Source organism: Gekko japonicus, unplaced genomic scaffold (genome assembly GCF_001447785.1).
Source record: "Gekko japonicus isolate JY-2015 unplaced genomic scaffold, Gekko_japonicus_V1.1 scaffold4106, whole genome shotgun sequence".
NCBI lineage: Eukaryota > Metazoa > Chordata > Lepidosauria > Squamata > Gekkonidae > Gekko > Gekko japonicus.
This window is the reverse complement of record NW_015176095.1, coordinates 57,171-63,481: the sequence shown is the minus strand read 5'-3', so window position 1 is coordinate 63,481 and position 6,311 is coordinate 57,171. Positions and strand designations below refer to the sequence as shown.

Below are 6,311 nucleotides of genomic sequence, written 5' to 3'. Positions count from 1 at the left end.
TCTAATCTGGGAAAACCGGGTTGGATTCCTCACTCCTCTACTTGCACCTCGCTGGATGACCTTGGGCTAGCCATAGTTCTGATAAGAGCTGTCCTTGAAAAAGAGCAGTTTCTGTCAAGAGCTCTCTCAGCCCCACCTACCTCACAGGGTGTCTGTTGTGGGGAGGGGAAGGGAAAGGAGTTTGTAAGCTGCTCTGAGACACCTTTGGGTAGTGAAGGGTGGGGTATAAATCCAATCTCTTATTCTTCTTATTATTGGCCACTGTGTGAGAGAGTGTTGGACTAGATGGGCCATTGGCTTGATCCAACATTGGCTTCTCTTACGTACTTATGTTCTTCTCTGACCTGGCCAGACTGGGTCAAGTGGGAGGGCAAAACAAAGGTGATACATTCTCTTTGCAACTGGAAATAATTTTTCTTTCTCTGGGATGCTCAAGTGATGAGAAGACACATGACTCTTAACTCCTGAGGCAACCATATTAACCATGTAATAGAGGGCCTGGCGTGATGTGGTCCATGGGGTTGCGAAGAGTGGACTTGGCTGTGTGACTGAACAACAACAGCAACAGCAACACAGGGGACACGGGGAGCAAGCTTCAAGGTAATGACCACTTTGTGGAGATCTGTAACTTCCTTAGCTAAAACAGCCTGTTTTATTCCAACAGCTGATAGGGCATGTATAGCGAAAGGGACAGAGGATTTGCTAGTTTCTTTTGTTTTCTTAGCTCAAATCTGGTGCTGTGCTAAAAAGATGCATGTAAACTACCAAATTCAAATACCTTTAATGGCATAACAGTAAGGTACAGAAAAAAACAATAGCACAGCATAGTTATTTTAAAACATAGTAAACAATATGAATCATTCGTTTAGGAACATAAATCTAACTTTAGCCACTTTGGCAACAAACGTGGCCACGATAGCTGTAATATTAGAATTAACTTCCTTTAATAAATACTGAATAGGGTAATCGGTCTATAATTCCCCGGGTCGTTGGCATCCCCACCTTTGTGGATAGGTACCACAGTAGCTGCCTTCCAAATACCGGGGATATTAGCTGATTGGTTGATGTCTGAAAACAGGTGGGCCAAACGATGAGCCCACCATTCGGGGTTCACCAAAAATAGTTCTAAAGGTATAAAATCCTGGCCCACTGCTTTGCCACGCTTCATCCGATTAAGACGTTGTAGTGCTGACTCTGGAGAGACCCGCTCCCAATTCGGGGCAGAGATCAAAACCCTGGGAAGATCTACTCTGCACTCCTCCAGGAAAGACTCCAGAACTGGATTGATGAAGAGAGGATCCAGTGTGGCTTTTGACAGGGTGTTGCAACTACAGACCATTGTCTGACGCTTCTCTATCTCGTTGGCAAGTATTCCTCACGCCGAAGAGGTTGTATCTACGCGGCCTTCATGGATTTGAGGGTTGCCTTCGACTCTATCTCTCGTCGCAGATTGTGGGAGAAGTTATTCAACACCAATACTGACCACAGACTACTGGGATTGATTATGGCTCTCTATTTTAATACATCTGCCGCGGTCCGGGTGAATTCTTCAGGAATCAGAACAGACTCCTTTCTAGTGCAAAAGGGAGTTAGACAGGGATGTTTGCTGGCTCCCTCCCTGTTTAACATCTACATTAATGATTTGGTGCCATTTCTTAAAAAAAGAGCCAAACATTCTTCGTATCTAGCCGGTCTTCCTATACCACTTCTACTCTAGGCTGACGATGCTGTGCTATTGGCAACATCTGAAGTTGGACTGAGGTCTATTGTCAATGCTTTTCTGGACTATTGCAAATAAGAAGAGCTTATCGTGAATTATGCAAAGTCCAAGGTTCTTCGCTTCTCTGCTACGAGAAGAAGAGGTCCTCTTCATTTCAAAGTTGGGGATGGTCTACTAGAATGGGTTTCTTCGTTCCGATACCATGGTATTGTTTTTAGCCATAATCTATCCTGGTCCGCTCACCTGACTTATGTTAAAAAGTCATCTAGATTCGCCACAGCACTGGTTGAGAGATTCTTCCGTACAAAGGGGGCTAAGCGGATACCCCCTGCCATCGAGGTGTATAATGTGAAGGTGGTCTCCCAAATTCTATACGGCGCAGAAATCTGGATTGCTGGTGTGGGTGAGAAATTGGATTCTCAGCTAAACTCCTGTCTTAGGAGAATTACCGGAACTCCACAGTGTGTTGCTGGGACTGTCCTTCATATGGAACAGGTTCAATCTTCGCTTGAAGCACGTGCTTGGGAAAGGGCATTCAAGTTGAGATTCAAGTTATCTGACCCAAGTCATCACCCCCAGGCCGGCTTTCTTCGTCTCATCTTAAAGGACACAATATCTAACCCTTGGTTGTCCCTTCTTGCTGGTAAACTCAGGACACTGGGAGTTCCGATTTCCTCACCTACTGAAGAGTTGATGCCCTCCCAGCTCGAGGAAACCTTAAAGAAACTCAAACAGTTGGATTGGGCCAGCACTGTGGCCAGGGCCAGACGCACCTGTTCTTCTCTGGCCCTGGAGTTGCCCCCTCCAGAGAGATTTCCTGATTTTCATTCATCGCTACCAATTGCATCCCACCGCCGCGCCTTCATGCTGGCCTGCTTAAATGCATTTCCAACGATGGTAACGCTGGGCAGATTTGGAAGCTTACCTTACTCAGATTGCCTCTGTCTGTGCAACTCTGGCGAAATTGAAACCTTAGACCATCTGATGTTTCACTGTCCCCGTTGGACTCAAGATAGAGGGATATATATCATTCCTATTCTTACGAAGATGAATCTTCCCTCGCAACCTTGGATGCTCTCAGTATTGTTATCTGACTCTAATGCCGATGGACTAATAACAGCTAATGTGGCACTGTTCCTGGCTAAGGTTGCTGCTCTCAAGAAAACTTTATCATCTCTGTAAACACCTACATCGACTTTTAATCTTAGGAGGATTTTATTTAAGTTGGCTCCGCCCCAAGTGTAGTTAGGAATTTTTTAAATTTCTGGGCTCAGCCTGGGTTTTATATGTTTATTGACTGTGACTATGCACTTGTCATATTCTATGTTAATTGTATGTACCTGTTTTACTCCTTTTGCATTCTCTTTTTGGTCAAGACTTCGGTCATATAGACCCGTAATAAATTGAAATTGAAATACTGAATAGCTTTTCCTTTATTAGAATTAGGAGGAAATAAAAGTGACAACAATTCTTTGCGTAAGACTGAGTGAAACTGACAGTCAAAAATAACATGATATATAGAATCCACAGATTTTAAAGGATTTCATAAGAACATAAGAGAAGCCAATGTTGGATCGGCCCACTGGCCCATCTAGTCCAACACTCCGTCACACACTGGCCAAAAATACCAGGTGCTACCAGGAGGTCCAACAGTAGGGCCAGGACACCAGAAGCCCTTCCACTTTCGCCCCCTCCCTAAAGCACCAAGAATACAGTGCATCAATTGCCCCAGACCGAGAGTTCCTCTCTATACCTTGTGGCTAAGAGCCACGATGGACCTCTGCCCCATATTATCTAATTCCCTCTTGAAGCCGTCCATGCTTGTAGCCGCCACCACCTCCTGTGGCAGTGAATTCTGTGTGTTAATAACTTTTTGGGTGAAGAAGCACTTCCTTGTATCCCTTCTAACCCGACTGCTCAGCAATTTCATTGAGTGCCCACGAGTTCTTGCGTATTTCATGGAAGGGAATTCTGTTAAACTGACCTAAGAGCACTTTTGAGGGGAAAACATTTAAACGGGCTAATGTGAAGGCTCTACGATGTGGAGGCTGTACTAAGTCGTGACAATAATCGGCCATCACTTAGGAGTCCACCATTTTTGACATGCTGATTTAAAAGGAGTTCCAGGGGTGTTGGCAAGCGGCTATTCCGTAAAGGGCGCTCGAGGCATTAATGTGTTCCCGGGGTGGCCAGACGCTGGGCAGCATGAGACACCAGAGGCAAGGTCTCAGAACGTGAAAGAGAGGCTGGGGGTCCCTATGGTGATCAGGCGGGGGGGTGCATTACCCTCTGAGCATTCAAAAGGTTTCTCCCTTGTGTGGGTTCTTTGGTGCTGTTTAAGATGCTTACTCTTACTGAATCTCTTTCCACACTCTGAGCATTCAAATGGTTTCTCCCCTGTATGACAAATGATTTTGAAGATGGGTACTCTGAGTGAATCTCTTTCCACATTCTGAGCATTCAAAAGGTTTCTCCCCTGTGTGGGTTCTTCGGTGTTGTTGAAGAGTGCCACTGCCACTGAATCTCTTTCCACACTCTGAGCATTCAAACGGTTTCTCCCCTGTGTGGATTCTTTGATGGAGTTGAAGATGGCCATTCCACCTGTATCTCTTTCCACACTCTGAGCATTCAAACGGTTTCTCCCCTGTGTGAGTTCTTTGATGCGCTGAAGATCGCCATTCCATCTGAATCTCTTTCCACACTCTGAGCATTGAAATGGTTTCTCCCCTATGTGAACTCTTTAATGCAGCTGAAGATCGCTATTCTGCCTGAATCTCTTTCCGCGCTCTGAGCATTCAAACGGTTTCTCCCCTGTGTGAGTTCTTTGATGCAGCTGAAGATCACCATTATGCCTGAATCTCTTTCCACACTCTGAGCATTGAAATGGTTTCTCCCCTGTGTGAATTCTTTGATGCAGCTGACGATCGCCATTCCGCCTGAATCTCTTTCCACACTCTGAGCATTGAAATGGTTTCTCCCCTGTGTGAATTCTTTGATGCAGCTGACGATCGCCATTCCGCCTGAATCTCTTTCCACACTCTGAGCATTGAAATGGTTTCTCCCCTGTGTGAATTCTTTGATGCAGCTGACGATCGCCATTCCGCCTGAATCTCTTTCCACACTCTGAGCATTGAAATGGTTTCTCCCCTGTGTGAATTCTTTGATGCAGCTGACGATCGCCATTCCGCCTGAATCTCTTTCCACACTCTGAGCATTGAAATGGTTTCTCCCCTGTGTGAATTCTTTGATGCAGCTGACGATCGCCATTCCGCCTGAATCTCTTTCCACACTCTGAGCATTGAAACGGTTTCTCCCCTGTGTGAGTTCTTTGATGCAGTTGAAGATTGGCATTCCACCTGAATCTCTTTCCATACTCTGAGCATTGAAATGGTTTCTCCCCTGTGTGAATTCTTTGATGCAGCTGACGATCGCCATTCCGCCTGAATCTCTTTCCACACTCTGAACATTCAAACGGTTTCTCCCCTGTGTGGATCCTTTGATGGAGTTGAAGATCGCCATTGCACCTGAATCTCTTTCCACACTCTGAGCATTGAAATGGTTTCTCCCCTGTGTGAGTTCTTTGATGCAGCTGAAGATCGCCATTCTGCCTGAATCTCTTTCCACACTCTGAACATTCAAACGGTTTCTCCCCTGTGTGGGTTGTCAAATGATTTTGAAGATGGTCATTCCGACTGAATCTCTTTCCACACTCTGAGCATTCAAAAGGTTTCTCCCCTGTGTGGGTTCTTCGGTGTCGTTGAAGAGTGCCACTCTTCTTGAATCTCTGTCCGCACACTGAGCATTCAAAAGATTTCTCCCCTCTGTATATCCTTTGGTGCACGAGCTGTGATCTATTTCTTAAGTACTTTCCACAATGAATGGATTTACTTGCCCTCGTTATCCTGTGCTTTGGAAAATGTACGGTACACTTTCTTCCATCTCTCTTCTCAACTATACTGCCCCCTTTCTTTTCCTTAAGTCTTCTGCGATTCCTGACATTTTCTATTAGGTCTTCATTTTTACCTTCATCTGCCATTTGCTGGTGAAGTTCCCCACCCTCCTCATTCCTCTGATCACCATCTGCTGGAAGAAATAGAGAGATCCTATTAGCACCTTGGAGGGTTTGTAAGGTCCAAAGGCACCCATGGGACTGCAATAGGCAAGGATTGTCAGCCCTTTGGCCTTGTTAAGCTTGGCTAATCTTAACCACCCCTCCACCTTTCCCCACAATATCTATTACTTAAGGTTAAGTTTTATGTAGAGTAACTTAGGCTACAGTTGGAAAACGTATGCTGCAATAAGAGGTGCCATCTAATACCAAGCATTTCATGTATTAGATAGAACAGTAAGCTTTTCTTGTTTTTCTGTTGCTGAGCTGCAGGAACTGTGCTGTTTAGGGATGTCTTATTTTTAAATCCTTAATAAAGCCTTATATTTATTTTTTATTTTAAAAGTGGTCAACATTACTTGTGTGCACTCTCCTCGTGAACCCACTGAACTGGGTGCTGCTTAGGTACAAAGAGTAGTAGTAGAAGACGACAATATTTGATTTATACCCCAGCCTTCACTCGGAATCTCAGAGTGGCTTTCC

At 45.0% G+C, this 6,311-nt stretch overlaps 1 pseudogene; it reads right to left on the bottom strand.

Moving 5' to 3' along the window:
* Nucleotides 1-3,947: 3,947 nt before the first annotated feature.
* Nucleotides 3,948-5,866, bottom strand: LOC107123500 (annotated as a pseudogene).
* Nucleotides 5,867-6,311: the final 445 nt, after the last annotated feature.